The following is a 19959-nucleotide window of genomic DNA, read 5'->3' on the forward strand; positions in this document are numbered from 1 at the left end:
CGCCAGAACACAAACCTGCAGGAAGCAGCAGGAAATGCTCAGGCGAGAAGAGAAGGAGGCGGAGTCTATTTACTGTTCAGCTTTGCACCACCACTGTGGGAGAAGCCATCAATCCTGGAGTCAGAGCATCAGCCTGCTTTTAATGCACTACAGGCCTTAAAACGGTCACAGGTCGCTTTTATGAAACTGTTTCCAGGAGAATATAAAATAAAGACGCACCAATTTAAAAATCAGCGAGTACTGACTGACATCAATATCTGCAAATTTGATCTGTTAATGTTTTCCTGAGTAAAGACACTGTGATAAAGACTTACAGGAATAAATAATAAAAAGCGAAACAATAACTCTGCAGGAATGAACTGATAATTCATAAAATAGCAATAAAACTGAAAATAAAAATATTTTAAAGGATTATTTCTGACATCATTCATAATAAATCAGAAGTTTAATCAATTAACATCATAACCTATAAAAATAAACAGTAATCCAAATAATCCAAACATGATATACTAAAATCTAAAATATAACAGGACACCGGAGTAAATTCTCAAGCGTCTCACACTTCTGATAATCAGCTGTCTGCTTGACGTTTATTCAGCTGTGTAAAAAGTATAACTTTAATCTCAGCCAAACCGATTTACTCAGGAACAAATAAAATACTAAAAAAAAGCCAAACAATAACATTTTTAAGTTATCTAAGTGACTTATATATCATGTTTAACCTGAGTAGTGAAAGACGGCGGTGGGTTTGAAAACGATTTGCCGGGAGTCCGGTGTTCTCATGGCTCTAGTTAGCCTAGCCCCCGGCTAGCTATCGAGCTAGTGGCTAACAGACGTCTCCAAAAACGTCGGAGCGCTTTTGAAAATATGTGGTGTCTTGATAAACTGAGCAGATATTTGAGGTTTACACAGCTACATTCTCGCCTGAAAATATGTTAAACGTTTATTTTGTGACCCAGAAAGAATAATAAGAGTAATATTAAAACTAACTAGCTGCCGCCATTGTTGGAAACTGAGCTGGGCCGCGCTATGAATTCTGGGACACAGCTTCTTCTTCTTCGGGGTTTAACAGCAGCTGGCATCCTTGTACATGTAGTGCTGCCATCTTCTGTTTCAGTCCGTTATTACACTCTTAAATCCTACTACTTATTCCTGTGTCTTTTGTGATCTTACAAAGCTTCAAACGACGCGTCGACTATTAAATCAGTCGTCGCCGATTTTTATAGTCGACTAATCATGACTAGTCAACTAATCATGGCAGCCCTAATATGAACAAACATTTAGTGTTGCTGAGAGAAAAAAGGAAAGTCTTTATAAACTGAGGCCCTCTTTGGGTCCAAGTGTCTTTAAGTCTGTATAAACAGATATTTAACCAAAGAATTTCTTTAAAGAGATTTTATTCCTCTTCCAATTTGAATTTTTCCATGTTTTGCAAAAGCCTTTAATATAAAACATGCTCATCCTTTTTTTTTTAAATGAGTGACACGAAGCCTCCTGTGAGGTTTTTAAGGTCTAGTCTGCACATTCCTGCAGTTAATGATCGACATAAACTCAGTCTCTGACATTTTCATGATTACTTACAGAGTTCCCACCCACACTTCAGTGCGAGCTTTAAAAAAATAAACCAGAATCAGTGTTTGTGCAGCTTCGCACAGGGTGAAGCTGCAGGTGGAGGCCTGAGAGCTGACCCAGAGTCACACCAACCACAAACAGGAGTTCTCACACACAAACACTTCAGATATATTAACAATAACCACAACAGTGACACCTCCCGTCATAATAATGAAGCTGCTTACCTGCAACTCTCATTCTAACTTCCTGCCCCTTGACGCAGGTACAAACAGAGCGAGCAGCCCTCAGACAAGCCTGCACCGAGCAGCCCTCAGAGAGAGAGCTACGTTTCACGGCTAAGATTAGACGACTTCCTCAGATGACAGCCAAACGATCCGAGTCCTATAAGAGGAAACAGGACTTTAAGGCCGTTTGGGTGGAACGACCCCTCCGCTGGGCCTCCAGGTGAAGCGCGTAGTCGGCCGGCGTGGGTAAACACCCTCCGCCCTTCAGCTGAAGCGCGGCTAATGAGCCGGGCAGCTGAACACAATGGAAAACCTTTCAGATGGTTGCACATCGACCAGCACGGCAGCGTTTCTCAAGGTGAAGACAGAAGGGCGAACAACAAAAAGCAGCGCCGTGGATCAGGGCTGATGTGGGACAGCAGAGGGTCAAAGGTCAAGCTAAGCAAGAACCCGTCACATTTCTGCCCACGGTCAACAGAAAACTGATTTAAAGTATTTGGAAGTAATCAGTGAAGAAAAAGAAATAATTCAGCTGAACTCATCTTAACCACACATTTCATTATAACGTCAGACCACACAGGATAAAAACACTCCACAGAAGCACCCACTCAGGACCAGACCTCAGCGAACTGAAATACTCTTAACCCTTTAAGACCGACCATAGAACCAAGTCCACCAGAGCTTATATTATATGTTTACATGCTGTGGAGCCATTTTTGGGAGCATTTCAAGTTGCTATACATCAATACAACCATTATAGCCCAGATTTTAATAATATGTCTGCATTAAGTGCATAGTAATTACATAAATTGCAAAAAAGTGCAATAAACTACAAAAAAATTGAAAATCGTTTTTGTTTTTTTAACATATATTTCTAGTTAGAGAAATTTAAGAGGCTTATCCCTCAAAACTGTAAATACAAAAAAGTTGCACAAAATAGTTTCCCACCACAGGAAATTTATTTTGAGTGTCTTCATAGTTTTATTTTTGAAATACACCAATTTTTATACACTGCAGGAAAAACAAAAATAAATATTATTGTGCAAATTTGCAAAAAAGCAGCATATGCATCAAAATAAACTATTTCCAGCAGTGCAATATGAGTCCTAAGCATCCCAGAAACCACACAGAAAGTCATAAAGTCAAAGATGGCTCCACGTGCATCGATCTAGAAAAATAAAACCCAGAGTTAATCTACTCAACAGCTTCAATGACAAACAACTACTTCTTTTAATCCCCACACTGGTACCCTTACACACCTTCAGTCTCAGCCCTGCAGCTCTGACAGCACGCTGGCACGTCCCACAGTTCCCATTGCCACACAGTGTTACCAGTTATTATAGTTTTAAGTGATCATATAAAACACTTCTCCCACTTACAGTAAAGGCATCAGAGTAATAAACAGCTGTGTAATCGTGACCTGTGCGCTCTAAGGCCGAGCGTCTGCGTGCGGTCAAACTAAATACGAAACCCATGTTTGTCAATAAAATCTTGATTTCTGCTTCATAAACTCCACATTATATTTTTAATCTCCGACATCCTTCAGCTTTAAGAGGAGCCAAATGTATTCAGAGACCGACTCTGAGCCTGTGAATCAAAGCTTCCCATTTAAACAGAGCCTCACTCACCGCGCTGACCAGGACAGATCCACGGGCTGATCTCAGGAGCTTCAAACTCCTCGAGCAGGAAACTTTTGAGCGCCGACGCAAACCGGAACAACCCGTTTGGTTCCTTCGCAGCTGTTAAATAATTTTCAAGCATGCAGGCACACCTCTGAGCAGCGGCAGGTGTGACTGCTCTCCACCTGGAGGTGCGTGTCTGTGTTTGACAGACACACAGCTTCATTATTTACTGTGACAGACACCTGACGAGCTACACAAACAGACGCACGAGCATTCAAACAGCATGCTGTGGCGTGCTCGAGTCAGTACACATTACCCTCTAGAAGGCTGAGCTCTTTAAGTATTCGAGTACAAACAGCCAAGAGAAAGGTGAACGAGCCCGAGAGCACTTCAGCAGAAGCAGTTACAGGTAGAAATGAGCTCTGCATTCAGTGCAACACTAAAACGTCCACTCAAAACTGTGCCTGGGTCCACCATCTTCCTCTTCTGTGCACAACAGTAATCTGATTACATTAACACAAAGCTGTTTAAGAGGTGGGGAAAGGAGATTCATAATCTGAACCAAAACAATGAGTTTCTAAATGTTTTCTAAATGAGTATGAAGTTTATCTTTAAATATTACTTGACTTTACCGAGTTCCCGTCTTAGTGAAGTGAAGCTAAACCAAACAAACAAAATGTTAAGAAAACATTTTGTTTAGATCAGTGGTTCTTTACCTGGGTTCGATCGAACCCTAGGGGTTCGGTGAATCGGTCTCAGGGGTTCGGCAGAGCCTCCGCCGTGACATGCACAGTTCATTTTGTGCACCTGTAAAAAACATATGTATGTCTTGAATTTGAAAAAAAATCATAGTTTATTTTTCACTAAAGAGGGGTTCAGTGAATGCGCATATAAAACTGTTGGGGTTCGGTACCTCCAACAAGGTTAAGAACCACTGGTTTAGATTGTCAGTCAAACAGGAAGCAGCGTCTCCTATTTAAGATCCCAGGAAATCTAATGAAGCATGTTTGTTACAGAAGGAAATCCCAACGTGGACGACTTTCATTTAAGGATAACGTTTTGTCCTTTATTCCTGGAGATGGCGTGGACGGGAAGGACGTGTTTTAGTCTTGTTTTTGTTTCCATTTATTTCAGGAATGACAGAAAAAGGTCAGTGAACAGTTTTAAAGTTCTTCATCACAGTTTTCAACCGTGCGGTTATTATTAATAATAATGGAACTTTAAATGTTATTTTACTGAACAATGAGTTTTATCATACACATCAACACATTTTAACCCTTTAAGACCTACCATAGAACCAACCAGAGCTTATATTATATGTTTACATGCTGTGGAGCCATTTTTGGGAGCATTTCAAGTTGATATACATCAATACAACCATTATAGCCTAAATTTTAATAATATGTCTGCATTAAGTGCATAGTAATTACATAAATTGCAAAAAAGTGCAATAAACTACAAAAAAATTGAAAATTGTTTTTGTTTTTTAACATATATTTCTAGTTAGAGAAATTTAAGAGGCTTATCCCTCAAAACTGTAAATACAAAAAAGTTGCACAAAATAGTTTCCCACCACAGGAAATTTATTTTGAGTGTCTTCATAGTTTTATTTTTGAAATACACCAATTTTTATACACTGCAGGAAAAACGAAAATAAATATTATAATGCAGATTTGCAAAAAAGCAGCATATGCATCAAAATAAACTATTTCCAGCAGTGCAATATGAGTCCTAAGCATCCCAGAAACCACACAGAAAGTCATAAAGTCAAACATAACTTTTAAAAACACCAGTATAAGCTCATGAGGCCCTGATGGTAAAAAACTAAATTTCCGCGAAAATGATGTCACTTCCGGTTTCGGGCAGGTCATGGCGGACATGCGATAGTTCGCGCTGACGTCTATTCCAACGTAGGAAGTGTTACAAACAGCTGATCGGATCGGCAAAGCGTGTTTCTGGAATATTATGTTTTTTTTGCTGCAAGTGCTTTTTATGCAGTTTTTGCAAAACTATATGTGGAAGGAAACTGTGACCGAGGACAAGCTGATGGCATAAGATGTAAGTACAACTCCTCCGGTTTCATATGCAAAAACAATTATTGCGCTAGCTTACGTGGTTGCAGAGCTACCGGGATTTAAAAATAGTTACGCAAAACAGAGCGTGCTGCTCTGACCGGCTTTAAAGGGTTAAACATCAGTCACTCAAATGTGGCTTTAAAGCACAGACGTGAAAACAGTGATTCTTCCTAACGGTGACGTCAGGCTCGCGGTGATGCCCGCCGTTATTGTCAGAACATTCACGCGTGCCATGCATCACATCGACACACATAAAGACGTTCGAGCAGACAGGATGTGGTGCCACAGTTCACATTTTCCACTGCAGTAAAACAAAGACTCGAGGCTTTTTTGTGTGGACAGTAAACAGAACGAGAAGTTAGCAGAGGGCCGTTAAGGCTGCAGACCCGCTGCGCTGAATATTCAGCAGAGCTGTTTTTCCCCTAATAAAAGCAGAGGCTGCAGCTTTAATGGAGGGAAAAAGCCTGAAGAGGAACCGGGATGTTTTCATTCAGATAATCAGGAAAAGCTCAGCAGCTGCACGTGGAGCATCGAGTTCACCTACTTTTATTTTTTCATGTCCGTAAGAATTAAAACGTAGAGGAAAGTTACACTGAAGGAAACGGCGTGCTCCTGTGCTGCAGCGCTAACGTGTGCACGAGCGCAAATGTGACTAATTGCAGAACAAGCAGTAGCTGCTTGTCATCTCAGCTCTGCATCTGGGCCTCATTAGGAAATGCCTTTGAAGCTTTGAGGGGAAGCTGCTGTGCCGACCGTGGAGAAGAGCCGGGCCGGGCGAGGAGGCGTTTGGCAGCTGCAGAGCTGGTTCTGTTCAACTGTTCACTTCACTTTGATGGAGCCCAGTTTGACTCTGGAGAGCCTGTGATAAAGCCTCTCAATTATTCCACCAGGGAGGGAGGACCTGGAAGAACCAGAGGATTGTGTCCCCTACTTGGCATTTTTAAAAAGAAGTCACATGGGCAGAGGGAAGAGAAAAGCAACGACTTCCCATCTTCAGGGAAGCTCAGGAATCTTTTCCAGCAGCTGATTAAGATTAGAAGAAGTTCATGAAACACAGAATCATTAGAGGCTAAGAGTGCCAGGCTGTGGCATCAATGCTGAGGCTCACAGAATAAGTCAGGCTGGTACACGTGAGCTCAACATACGATCAATTACTAACGTACTGGCGCTCCCAGCTGACGAGCTCCCAAAGACGACACGATAAACACGACGACGTTTAACAGACGTAAAGTTCAGCAGCTTCTTTAAAAGACGTGGAAATGCTCACACACACACGCACACACAGACACACACACACACACACACACACACACACACACACACACACACACACACAGGTCCAGGCTTCATTCAGGCGTCTGATGCAAATACGAGCAGAGATAAGGTCTCCGTCAAACAAAGAGTGCAACACAGCAAAAGACAGTGAAAGCAGCCATGTTGCTTCATCAACCTATTTGCAGTGGAGCTGCTGCCTCGCTCCTTTAGGGGGCGCCACAGTGGCTCATCTCCCTCCATCTCATCATGCAGCATCCTGTCACACAAACCCTCTGTATGACCTTTAATCTTCTTTTCCTCCAGTAGATCCACTCTCTCCTCCGCACGTGTTAAACCAGCTCAGCCTCGCCTCTCTACGATTGGTCCTTTCCCACTAATGTGCCTCTAACTTAGTGTTGCTTCTGAGGAAACAGGCGTTCACAGAGCATCGCTTCATGCTGCTTTCTTTGTAAATACTGCAGCCTGTATTCTTGTCAGAGAACCTCAGTGATCACCTGTCACTGCTGTGTCTGAGGGCACCGGTCAGACAAGCCCAACACACTTTAACTTACCCTGAAAACACTGAGGTCAGCTGATGAGCCGACCTGCAGAGACTCCTGCTCCTGTAATCACACATGGAGTTATTTTTGGTGCAGACGCTTTCAACTCCCTGCTATTGTTCCTCCGAGCAGCCACGAGCCTCGTGCTCGCAGATAAACACAGTGCTGGAGAACGACGAGCATTTCCTCCACTGAGGCTGGAATTATAGAAGTCAAAGAAAATTATACAGACTGGCCCTGTCATTACGCTCCCAGCCATCGCTCATTCCTCACTCGCTTTATCTCGTTCATAAAAATCTGAGCAGCGTGCACGTGGAAGTCGGCCCGGTCACTTCAGAAGAATCTGAGCACAAACTGGAACCAGGATCCAGCACATCTGTGTCACACCTGCAGATCTAAATCCAGCATTTTTAAATCTGCACCATACCGCACGCGCTTCGAATTCCAGCATCAGCTGTTCGGATGCTTTGAAATTTGGGAAAGGTATCGGCAGGAGTGAAAATCTTCAGATGTGTGAGACGAGGCGGTCGCTGGTTCACTTCTTCCAGACGTTAACCTGCACTTATCAGACAGACAGCTGCATTTTAAACCCACACTGCTCGGTTTAAATTAGTGCCTCCAACCTTTCATTCATACTCGTTTTTGAAGTGTACTTGCATATCAAGAGTTCTGTGTACCTTTCACCACAAAAGGAGTGTAGCTGTGCTTATAACCGAAGCGTTTAAACAAAGCAGAACAGGCCATCCTAAAAATATGCAGATCTATTCTAGTAACAGTGTCAGTGCAGGCTGTTTGTACTCCATGCATCAATCCTTCATTTAGTCTGTTCAGTTATATTGTGTTTAAACTCAGCGCTCAAGTGGCCAAGCACCGTGTAAACATGCAGCCTTTAACCCTTTAAAGCCGGTCAGAGCAGCACGCTCCATTTTGCGTAACTATTTTTAAATCCCGGTAGCACAGCAACCACGTAAGCTAGCGCAATAATTTTTTTTGCATATGAAACCGGAGGAGTTGTACTTACATCTTATACCATCAGCTTGTCCTCGGTCACAGTTTCCTTCCACATATAGCTTTGCAAAAACTGCATAAAAAGCACTTGCAGCAACAAAAACATAATATTCCAGAAACACGCTTTGCCGATCCGATCAGCTGTTTGTAACACTTCCTACGTCCATCAGCACGAACTATCGCATGTCCGCCATGACCTGCCAGGAACCGGAAGTGACGTCATTTTGTGGAAATGTAGTTTTTTACCATCAAGGCCTCATGAGCCTATACTGGTGTTTTTAAAAGTTATCTTTGACTTTATGACTTTCTGTGTGGTTTCTGGGATGCTTAGGACTCATATTGCACTGCTGGAAATAGTTTATTTTGATGCATATGCTGCTTTTTTGCAAATTTGCATTATAATATTTATTTTCGTTTTTCCTGCAGTATATAAAAATTGGTGTATTTCAAAAATAAAACTATGAAGACACTCAAAATAAATTTCCTGTGGTGGGAAACTATTTTGTGCAACTTTTTTGTATTTACAGTTTTGAGGGATAAGCCTCTTAAATTTCTCTAACTAGAAATATATGTTAAAAAAACAAAAACGATTTTCAATTTTTTTGTAGTTTATTGCACTTTTTTGCAATTTATGTAATTACTATGCACTTAATGCAGACATGTTATTAATCTATTAAATCTGGGCTATAATGGTTGTATTGATGTATATCAACTTGAAATGCTCCCAAAAATGGCTCCACAGCATGTAAACATATAATATAAGCTCTGGCGGACTTGGTTCTGTGGTAGGTCTTAAAGGGTTAAACAGGCCACCCCCACCACACTGACGCTCAGCGTTCACGTTTGAGGTTTTAGTTCAAATGTTAATGAAAACCAACATCTGTGTGCACGCACGGCCGAAAACTGACATTTAGCTTGTAACACATGATGCTAACATGGTGCCACACAGTAAATATGTACTGTAGTTTAGCTAGCACCTAATAAGGGTAACATTGTGTGGCAGCTCCTAAATATCATGTTAAATGTCCTCTTCACAGCCATTAACAGAAAATGCAGCTTGTTGGGGTCTTGAGCTTTTTTCCTATCATTGCAACTTTGCACACAGATGCCTTTAGCCCCCCAGTGTGACTCCTCGTCATACCCTCCACCGTAGTAAAGCCAAGAGAGGACGACATGGTGCAGAAGTGTCTTTGATTGCTGTCCCTTTATTTTAGGAACCGACTTTATCTGCTTCAGCCATTTATCTCGACAGCTGCTCTGCAGAGGTTCAGAGTCCCTACAAAGGAATTCGGTGCAACACAAACAGCAGAGCCTGCAGGTCTGTCGGGGTCCCTCCTCCTCCTTACAGCTCTGAACAAATAAAGAAATTAGACCTCGAGGGCTACAAAATGAAGAACAAGCTCACAGCTGAGTGAATTTGGTGTTTATTACACTGGCATATGCTTTCTGTCTGCCAGGACCGAGAAACTTCAGCTCTGCTCGGATTTATTCCTCCTGATTGGCTCTTTGGCTGCAGCCAATCAGCTGCTTTAAACATGCCAAAGTTGCCAGGCTCTAAACTGTCTGTCTTTTATTGCTCGACGCCTTCAGTTTATTTGAGTTAATAATTCGTTTGCAGTGAGAAAAACATTTAGCTGCACCAGTAACTGTTTTTGGATGAAGTACTGAGTGAGTTAAAAAAGGAATCACCGAAACAGCCGTTTACACCTCTGTCTCGCTCGCCGCTCCTCCAGCACCGAACAACAAAGAGGGAAAAGAAGACTTTACTGCAGACGCTGTGGTTCGCCATTAATCAGCCTGTTCGCCTCACTGCCGTCCTGAGCACAGATTTAAGAGGTCAGCCAGTCTTTGCACTCACACTAAGCCTTCCTGCTGACAACACTGCCCCCTGCAGGAACAAGACTCAGCTCCAGGTTACTGCTGAGATTGTCTCAACCACGTTTATAAGAAGATGTGAAAAATAAAAACAAAACGCCACAGATCAACACATCCGTCTCTTTCTGAGCTCCAAGTTAAAACTGAGCTGCTTTTACAGAAGACGCCGTCTCCCCGGATCACGGTGTCCACTCTGGTTTTCTGTTTTGGAAGGGGCCCTTTCTCTTTAACCCCCCCACAGGTCCTCTGTCTGGCCTGCTCTTGATCAAGGACAGGCTGGAGCCGCTTATTTGTTCAGCTCTTGAGTGGAGTCACTAAGGCGGAGTGGAGCTATGGGCCGGTGAACACCGCCCGTCACTCGCAGCCGGTGGGGGCACCAACTTACTTTAAATGACATGCTTTGCACAGAAGTTGTTCTCCATCTAATGGAGTTCACATCTATGACCAGAGCAACAAACATGACTGAACATTTTAACTTTTCTAGACGTTTCCTGCAGAGCAGTGAGTTGGAGCAGTTTACTTTAAAACTCATCGTTCAGTTCAAACTGGTTTTATTGGGCCATCGTGATTCAGCACACAGATCACTGGGTTTGTTCTCGTGTTACCCAACAGTGAAACCACATGAATGAGCCTTAATTACAAGGCGTGTTATGCACTCACCTTTACTTTGAAACTCGTCGATCACCTTTAATTCAATAAAACAAAGAGTCATCCAACCACAACGTAAACTCCAAACATGTGAGCGGTGTAACGGATCAGAACAAAGACAAACGTCAGCCTTCAGGCTTCTCCACAAACACTAACGTTTGGGTGCGAGCCGCGTGGAGCGAGGACACCTTTACAGCTCACACGTCTAATCTGCATTTCTGAGTTTGCTCTGAACACGCCACAGCGCTCAGATGCAACCTCCAGAGAGAGGCGGCCCCTCCCACAGCTTTCACTCGTGTTGTCAGCTCGCTCAAAGACGCATTGTGGGAGAAATTCCGACTTAAGTGCTCCCGTGTTTGCTTTTGTGCCAAGCGAGCCCACTCTGACGACCTTTTGGAGACGGACCAATGAGATGTAGCGCTGCCTCCTGCGCTGCCCTTCTCCTCTGACAGCTGCCGGACAATGAACGACAAGCTAATTAAAGTGATCACAACATGTGGTGGAGCGAAGAAGCCAGGAGACGCCAAAACGAGAGAGTAAAATAAAAACACGAGCTTCTTTTAAATAAAGAAACAAACCCTCCAGGTATTTTTCTGCAGTTTGTGTTACTTGAACAGAAACGATCTCAGGAATATTTTTGGAGGCTGTAATTATTAATAAACTACTTTTCCCTCCTTTTCAGTGAGCTCCAAACACTTGAGCCGGTGGGCTAATGATGGTGTTAATGAGCACTGAGCTGGGTCACAGCCAGGGGTGGGCGGAGGAGAGCTGCAGCTGTGGTGTAATGCACAGAGATGCAGGTCAGCTTCCTCCCTGACCCACAGTAATAAGAGATATCACTCTGTCACACAAGCATGTAAGCTAATGAGCTGCAGCTACTGCTGAAAGCTGATTGTGCATGTTGCTGAGTTCACACCTCCTGTTTTTGGATGTTTGCCCCGTTAAAGCCCAGAACTACATGCTGTAGAGCATTTTTAGGAGCATTTCAAGTTGATATAAATAATTATATCCCAAATTGTAATATTATGGACTTAATGCATACATATTAACTACATAAACTGCAATAAAGTGCACTAAACTACAAAACAAAATTAAAAATAGTTTGTTTTTGTTACATATTTCTACTTACTCTCCCTCAAAACTGTAAATGCGAAACAGTTTCCAACCACGGAGCGTGGCCGCGCCGATGGGCTTAAAACAGGAACTGGACCATCTGCATTAAATACAAGTTGAGTTTTTTCCCAGAACTGGAAAAGAACTGAAAGCGAGCACAGACGAGAAGCGCTCGCAGGACCTTTAGGTTCGATGATGTGGACGGTTATTTTTATTGACACAGTCTAAACTCGTTGGTTTTTCCCCCAAAATTAAACTGATAAAAATATTATTTTCTCAGAACCGAGTAAAACCAACAGGTGATGTGTGAGCATCACTTACTGACACTTATAATAAAATATATTAACATGCTTTATTCAGTATAATCTTAAAATAAACTGAGTCCATAAACTCAGTTTTTTGTGCAATTCAAGGTGTTGCCCCCTGGTGGCCATAAGAGGAACGCAGTTTAAGACATGTTCCTGGTTAAAATGGGGACAAGGACCCGCCCCTGGGGGCTGGAAAGGCTCAGAGGACTGATCCACTGGACTTTCCCACCTTCAGTTGTCTTATGGAGTCTGTTTGTTTGTGCAGGGTTCAGGGGGGCTAATACACTCTTTCACAGTGTAAAGTTCACAGTACAAAAATACACAAGCTTCATATTTCCACAGATACGAGACCTACATGCTCCAGACAACTGCTGCGTTATCAGACAAAAGTGTAGGTTTAAGGATAATGCAGCATGGAAGAGAAAATAAACTCTTATCGGCACACTTGCTGATGGGCATGCACTGGTGTGTTTACAGGTGCAGCTTCTTATTGGTGGAAACCTTAAAGAAATCTGCACAGCTAACACACATTTGTGGAAACTGTTTCTAAAGCGACACTAAGAATGCAGCTGCTTGTTCTTCAGAAAACACATGAAAGAAAGTGCGCAGGCTGTGGAGATAAAAGCAAGAGCGGGTTCAGGGTCACAAGCAACACACCCACACCCACAGCCTGGTATCTTTCACTCCCCATCAGTCTGTTTTCACATTCCTTTTCTAAGCCGACCTACATCTCTGAATAAAACTTTGTCTCAAATAAAATGGACCTATTCAACTTTTCCTTTGTACATTTAGGTCATTTTGTGTTCAGGCACAGAAGCCCACCAACCTGCATTTCAATCCTGTTTACGAGGAGCAGCCAATCAGAAGAAACCCTGATGCGTAACAGAAATAAGGTTTATTTGGATTATTTTGAACTCTGAATCATGCAAAGCTACTCTGAGTTTAGCAATTCCAGTTTGTAACTAGAAATTAGCATGACACACGTTAAATAATTACAGTACTTGAACAGCTGTAGTACCATCCCACGCATTGCTTAGAAGCACTACAGCAGCCCTGCTGCGCTTCACTGTATCGTCAAACCATCATAAAGCTGTTACAACCGACTCCGGCCGTGTGTTTATGAGGGTTGCTTTCAGAATCAATCAGGACTCCCTGAAGAGGCCGTTTTTATCTCTGGGGGCTGCAGTCCCAGCTGTGCCACGGCCCAGGTCCCGGGAACAAAAGACACCTGCCAGATTCAGGCTTTCATGCACACGGGGAGCATGAAACCGCCTCCACAAGATAAAGCGTTTTCCACTGAACACTCGGGTCCTGAAAGCAGCTGGCCGTTCAGTTTGATAGAAATCTCCTCATGACCGAGACGTGAACAGAAAGCTGCGAATCACTGTGCAAACAACAAGCACGCAGGTTTTAACAAGCAGCCAAAGTTACAGCTGTAAACTCCTGAAAACTAGTGTCGGTTTTCATTTTCCTCTCACAACAAAACATGTTCAACGGCCTTACTGTCAGGAAGTATGAAACGGCCTCACAAACACCAGTTATGAAGTAGCATCAAACCTGCTGCTGCTCGTATGTGGACTGTTGATAATCATCTATTGTAACTATGACTCCAGGAATCAGCCTTTGGGCAGAAGGTTAGCTGCCCATACATCATGGGCTCGGACAGAATACAGGGAATTTGTTAACGGTACATGGACTGGTTCTTGTATAGCGCTTTTCTACTCTGAGCACTCAAAGTTTTACACAACATCCTCCCATTTGCAGAGGTCACACACCGATGGATGCATCGGAGAGCTACATGGGGTTAGTATCCTTGAGCAGGATAGGGAACGAATCAGCAACCTTCTGGTTAGTAGGCAACCTGCTCCACCTCAGCAACTTAAAGATCATTTAATGGCCTAAAAACTGCCTTCACACTTTTTCTGATATTTCGACAGATTATCGGTCCAGTCTGGAGAAGCTGGAACAGATACTGGAGACAAAGTGCTGATTTATGGGCTTCTGTCACGTTATTAATGACACTGAGCGCCGGCAGCAAGGTGGGGCGCCGGCAGCAAGGTGGGGCGCCGGCAGCAAGGTGGGGCGCCGGCAGCAAGGTGGGGCGCCGGCAGCAAGGTGGGGCGCCGGCAGCAAGGTGGGGCGCCGGCAGCAAGGTGGGGCGCCGGCAGCAAGGTGGGGCGCCGGCAGCAAGGTGGGGCGCCGGCAGCAAGGTGGGGCGCCGGCAGCAAGGTGGGGCGCCGGCAGCAAGGTGGGGCGCCGGCAGCAAGGTGGGGCGCCGGCAGCAAGGTGGGGCGCCGGCAAAATGTGTGAGGTGGACTGAGGAGGACGAGCTTGACTGCAGAGCGTTAACATCAGCGTTGCGAAGGAAATCAACGAGCAGAGCCAGAAAAAGAGGTGCAACCTCCAACCCTGACAGCACGGCTCGTTACAGCAAACCTCAGCAGCTTCAGGAAGTCGTTAAACACCAAACGGGCGTCTGGTTCACGGACTGCAAATAACAGTACGCAGTCGAGTTGCACTGAACCTAGAAGACCAGTACAAATAAATCAAATGAATTCATATCACATCTCACCATCATCATCATCATCATCATCGTATTAATAAATCTCAGGTTCTTAACTCTCAGTCTGTTAACCACTCTACAGCTCATACCTGGTCAGAGAGCAGTGAGTCAGTTAATGTGAGTTATTACAGATCCTGTATTCAGCTTATAAATAAAAGCCTCCATTTAAATGTAATGTAGAATATATTAATGTCCATCTGCTGAGCGTGTCCGCCCCAGCTGGTCCCGACGCTGGCTGCCTTTGTGCGCTCTTAGCTGGCCTCATTGTTTGTCATGGAGAGGTTAATGTGGTGACATCAGTGCTAGGCCTGATTAACTGGCTTTAGCGTCATTTGTCATCGGGGATATCGAGCATGCTATCTCGGGGGCTGGCCGTTATCCCTACTCGGCTACTGGGACGACAAAGCAGCCTAAATACAGCGATTAAGAGTTTATTCTGGCTCCCAACTGAGGGGTCATCTGGAGAAAAGACTCCTCGTTTATATGATCACAGCAACGAGAACGTTTAGTAACAAGGAAGGTGATCGAGGCTCCCAAATCCTGCATTTAGTCCTCATTAAATCAGCGTTCCCTCTAAAGCTTTTCACTGACACGAAGCACTTGTGTTTGCCAAGAAGAAAGAGGAACTCAAGGATGGACTTGAGAAAAGAAAGAAGACGAGAGAGGAAAGGAGGGAGGGGGCAGGCAGGGAGAGAGGATTAATCCCATTAGCTAAATGATTTGTTCCACTGAGGGAGGGGGAGGAAAGTACGGGGAGAGAAGGGGGGTGTTTTGGGGGGAATGACAGTAATGACCAGGCAATAACCTCTCCCGTTTTCCCCGTTAGCATCAACAGCGCTTGAAGCTGTCCACACGTCACTTGACGCCCTAATCTGAAAGTCTAATTTGTTCCCAAGAGGGAACAGAAAAGGAACCACCAAATAAAAGTGGAGGACACGCCAAATTCAAACAAAACCATGACCCACAAAAGATAAAACCTCCCAAACAAGCCTTAAAAAGTGTCATTATCTGCTTCAAAAACAAGTTTACACAATTTAAATTTAACATATATACGATTAACAAGACTAAAGCAGAGCGTTAACAGCGCTGCGAAAGAAATCACAGCGCTGCTCTTTTTCTGCAGAGCCAGAAAAAGGAATCAGTGAGAGGTGCAACCTCCAACCCTGACAGCACGGCTTGTTACAGCAAACCTCAGCAGCTTCAGGAAGTCGTTAAACAACAAACGGGTGCCTGGCTCAGCGAGACGCCGCTCCAGGTGAAGACAGACGAGACGTGGACGGCGTCGACATCTGCAGAGGACATCATCAGCGATGTTTAACAAACAGAAAACGGTCAGAGTGGGAAAACTTTCACATTTATTTTGCAGCTAGTAAATCAGGCGACACTCGTCAGTCCGCTCATGCACATCTCTAAACATTCATAACATGAATTCGGGGCTAAGACTAAGCTCTGGACATTTAATGCAGATTCATCTGCACGGCACGGTCGGGCTCACGTCGGATTCCCAGCCATCGCTGGGTGGAGGAAGTGGGAATAACTGTGGGACTAACTAATGACTTCCGTGTTATCCTTTTCATTATCTTGGCCTCGCAGGGTCACAGGCTATGAAAACAGTAGCATGCCTTCATAGGTATAATGCAACACATTGTATTGTGTTGGCAGTGGAGGGCTGAGGGGGCGAGGAGGGGCGGCCTTCCCAGCGGGAGTCATCCCGGTCAACAATAGCAGCAGCATTCCTCTGGAAACACTGTGGCATTATGGAGGGCGTCTGTTCGCTGGGAGCATCGCCACTTCCACCAAAACAAAGGGATCAACTCATTCTGGGAATTTTGTGTGTCACCTTTAGGAATGAGAGTAACTTTTGCTGCTTTTCCTACTTGTGAACAGTCATATTTGCTAAACTGACGGCGTGTTTTGACAGCAGTGAGTCAAATTCCCACATTCGTCAATCCGTCTTTTCCAAGAATCACTGCCTGAATATTTCATCTCAGCTTCAAGCATCTGTTTTGTTTCTGGCCTGCTGAACTTTGCTGAACATTTAAACTGCAAACAAACTCAGGTGTAGATCTGTGTTTGTCTTATCAGAGACAGAAATGTTGCTGTAAATACACGATACTGTATGTAGGGTTTACATCACTGCTGAATCCTCGCTGCAGTGCATTTATTGCATTTACACCTGTGCACTCTGCAGACTGATGAGACAATCTGAGCTCTTCCTGTTTCAGTAAAAGTTAAACACAGGAAGGAGAGAAGACTTCAGACCTGACAGCCTGTAAGTGCATCACAGATCAGCCTCACACTTAGAGATGCAAACATGCAGCATCCATCTTTAAAGTCTGAACTAACGTCTGGTCCTGAACTAAAATGCAAATCAGGTCTGGTTGCTGTTGAAGTAGCCAAAGTAACAGGAAGCTGTTTCCTCAGGAGATTATTGTCCTGCTGTGATCAATCTCCTCATAACTCCAGCTGAGTGTCCAACCTTATTCTGACTTCTAACAGAACAGAGTTCATTATGAATTATAACATAAGCTTCTCTAAAACAGAGCCCAGGAGGTACAGCTCATGAGCAAATATTGACTCGAACGTTGGCCTGTGCTCTTCTATTATTTCAGCTTCACTGCAGGGCAAGAACAATGTGGGAGCAGTCTGGTGGCAGATGTCACTGAATATGCAAAAGACAGGAAGGACGAGCAGATGCATCAACCAGTGAAAGCAGATAAAACTGATACTGGTGGAAATCTGTGGCCAAAGCCTGACAGGAAACAAAACTCGGCCCGTTTCTGTTTAAAATGAGCTCAGTGGAAAAGTGATCGCCACGCTGCAACTCTGAAGTGGCTCTATCAAATAAATGCATTAAGCAGAGTTGTCATTACCAGACCATTAAGCTGAGACGCCACAAACACACTCTGCGACTTCAAGAATCAAACTCGAAGCAAACAGACCTGCAAAAATAAAACTGGACAAACAAATAAATTTGGAGGATTAACATTAACTACTTGGCGTTAGCTAAAGTCTACTCCATTCATCTATCCGATTCCTGTGGCAGCATGAAGCATCCCATGACGTTCCCAAGCCAGATGACCTCTACACAACCCCGAGAACTCCAGTGGGTTCTGGGTGTCATCTCTGTTGAGTATTCCCACAAAAACCTCCAAGAGAAGCATCCAAGATCCACCTCAGCTGACTGCTTTGGACATATTAGAGCAGCAGCTGCTTCGGTCATCTGCGCTCTTCACCCGAGCTCCAACGCTGGACCGAACCACCCAACACAAGATTTCAACTACTTGGATTCTTGACGTTACTTTTTCAGTCATTTGCAGATTTCATGTCCAGAGGTGGTAAATTTGCAATTTCCCCTCATAAACTGCCACTGCATCATCCTGGAGGAATGTGTTGGCATGGACAGAGGCTCCTGGCAGGGTCTCCCAGGACACAAATCCTAAAGGAGGGACCAGACTAAAAGCATGTATTTACAAACTACAATGTGGGACATGATATGGAAACTGGATAATAGGGTGGCCCTGAGAGGCCAAACGGACTGCAACTTCAGAAAACACTTGCAAAAAGAAAAACGCTGCAAAAAGAAAAACGCTGCAAAAAGAAAAACGCTGCAAAAAGAAAAACGCTGCAAAAGCACACACAACACAACGGAACTGTTTCTGGGGAGACGAGAAGACGGAAGCAAGTGTTTTTCTTTTTGCAGCGTTTTTCTTTTTGCAGCGTTTTTCTTTTTGCAGCGTTTTTTTTTTTGCAAGTGTTTTCTGAAGTTGCAGTCCGTTTGGCCTCTCAGGGCCACCGTAGGATAACTTGTATGGAAGTAAAAACCAGGGCCTGTAGAGCCAGTGCAGGGAGGGGAGCCTGCAGGCATGTGTCTGGTGCTCAGGCTTGAATTCACTGGGCTTGGCCATGCATAGCCAGAACAACGAGGATCCTCTACCCCGAGGCCTGACCGCTCCCAGGAACAGCCATTATGGTCAGGAGTATTGTGGGTCGGGCAGCAGGCCTGTGTGAGACCCTCAGCACTGCACTGGGGTCTGGATGTGTTTAAAGAACAAAACCAGGGTAATCGTACAGAACATGGTCAGATCTGCCCAATCTTCACGTGCTAACCACCGAGCTCCTGCTGCTAACGCGCTCCAGCTAACAGTTTAAAAGTGCAGTAAAGACACAAACTGTTCATAACAATTAAAAAGTACAATAAAAACAAACAAAGTCATTTCAGAGCAGCAACAGAAAACTGTTCTCCACTTCCTCCATCAGCCAGCGCGCTGAAACAACAACATGCTCTCTGCTTTGAATAAGCAAAGCAGCTCCACTTGACTGTGGGTCACTGACACGTGACATCTTACGAGCCCCCCCATACGGGACTAATGGTTACTGTGACTACCAAAGTACAATATTTACAGTATGATAAGACAGATGTTCACGACTGCAGCTTTTGAATACGAGCTTACAGTTACCTCTCCCAACAAAGACGATGTTAATCGAGCGAGACCATTTTAAACAATGACAAGATCAGAGATTTATGCACAACATCACCCAATTACTGCTTTGCTAAAACCTTAAATCAACAAAGCCGCGTCCTGATGGGTAATTTTCCTTTCCCACAGCGTTACCGTCTGAGCCGTGAGATTAGAACAAATAAAACTAATTACACAACGCGCAGCAGCCAACGTCAGTGAGAATGACTTCTGTTTACTCAGACAACAAGCCCATCAATGGATTTCAAACATGTCCTTAATGAAGAACATTCACATCTGTTAGTTTGTTCCATCTAAACGATCTGTGGCACCACACACGAGCCTGAGGATGCAGGTGTGCAGCAGCAGGTGTGCAGCAGTCTGTAGATTGATGAGTAAAGCTTGTGCATGTCTGTTCCTGCCTAACAGATGATTAATTTCCTCATATGGTTTATAAAACCAAAGAATTAAAAGGAGCTGAAATTTTACATCATTCCTAATAAGAACTGAATCTTTGGAGTTTCCGTCAGTCGACTCTGAGATGATCACGTCGGAGGTTTCTGATGGACCTGCATCCACTCCCATCTTCACACGTCATCCTTCTCAGCTGCTGTGGATCAGAAGTATGCAGGACCTTTAATGCTCTCCACTCACAGGGGAACGAGGACTGGTATCGC

At 44.1% G+C, this 19959-nt stretch overlaps 1 protein-coding gene across 2 annotated transcripts in view; it reads right to left on the reverse strand.

Moving 5' to 3' along the window:
• The window catches only part of kank1a (KN motif and ankyrin repeat domains 1a), a 57579-nt gene that overhangs the window by 26449 nt on the left and 11171 nt on the right, over positions 1 to 19959 (reverse strand). The window contains exons 1-2 of one of the 2 annotated variants that reach the window (XM_087849519.1): positions 1797 to 1928; positions 1 to 15 (exon numbers count right to left, since the gene is read on the reverse strand). The exon at positions 1 to 15 is cut by the window's left edge and continues 32 nt beyond it. The exons of the other annotated variant lie outside the window; for it this stretch is intronic. The gene's annotated coding sequence lies outside the window, so the exon portion shown is untranslated. Of the gene's footprint in view, positions 16 to 1796; positions 1929 to 19959 lie in introns of those variants that run through there. 2 annotated transcript variants of the gene reach the window in all.

This window comes from Neolamprologus brichardi, chromosome 12 (genome assembly GCF_056152115.1).
Source record: "Neolamprologus brichardi isolate AB-2024 chromosome 12, ASM5615211v1, whole genome shotgun sequence".
NCBI lineage: Eukaryota > Metazoa > Chordata > Actinopteri > Cichliformes > Cichlidae > Neolamprologus > Neolamprologus brichardi.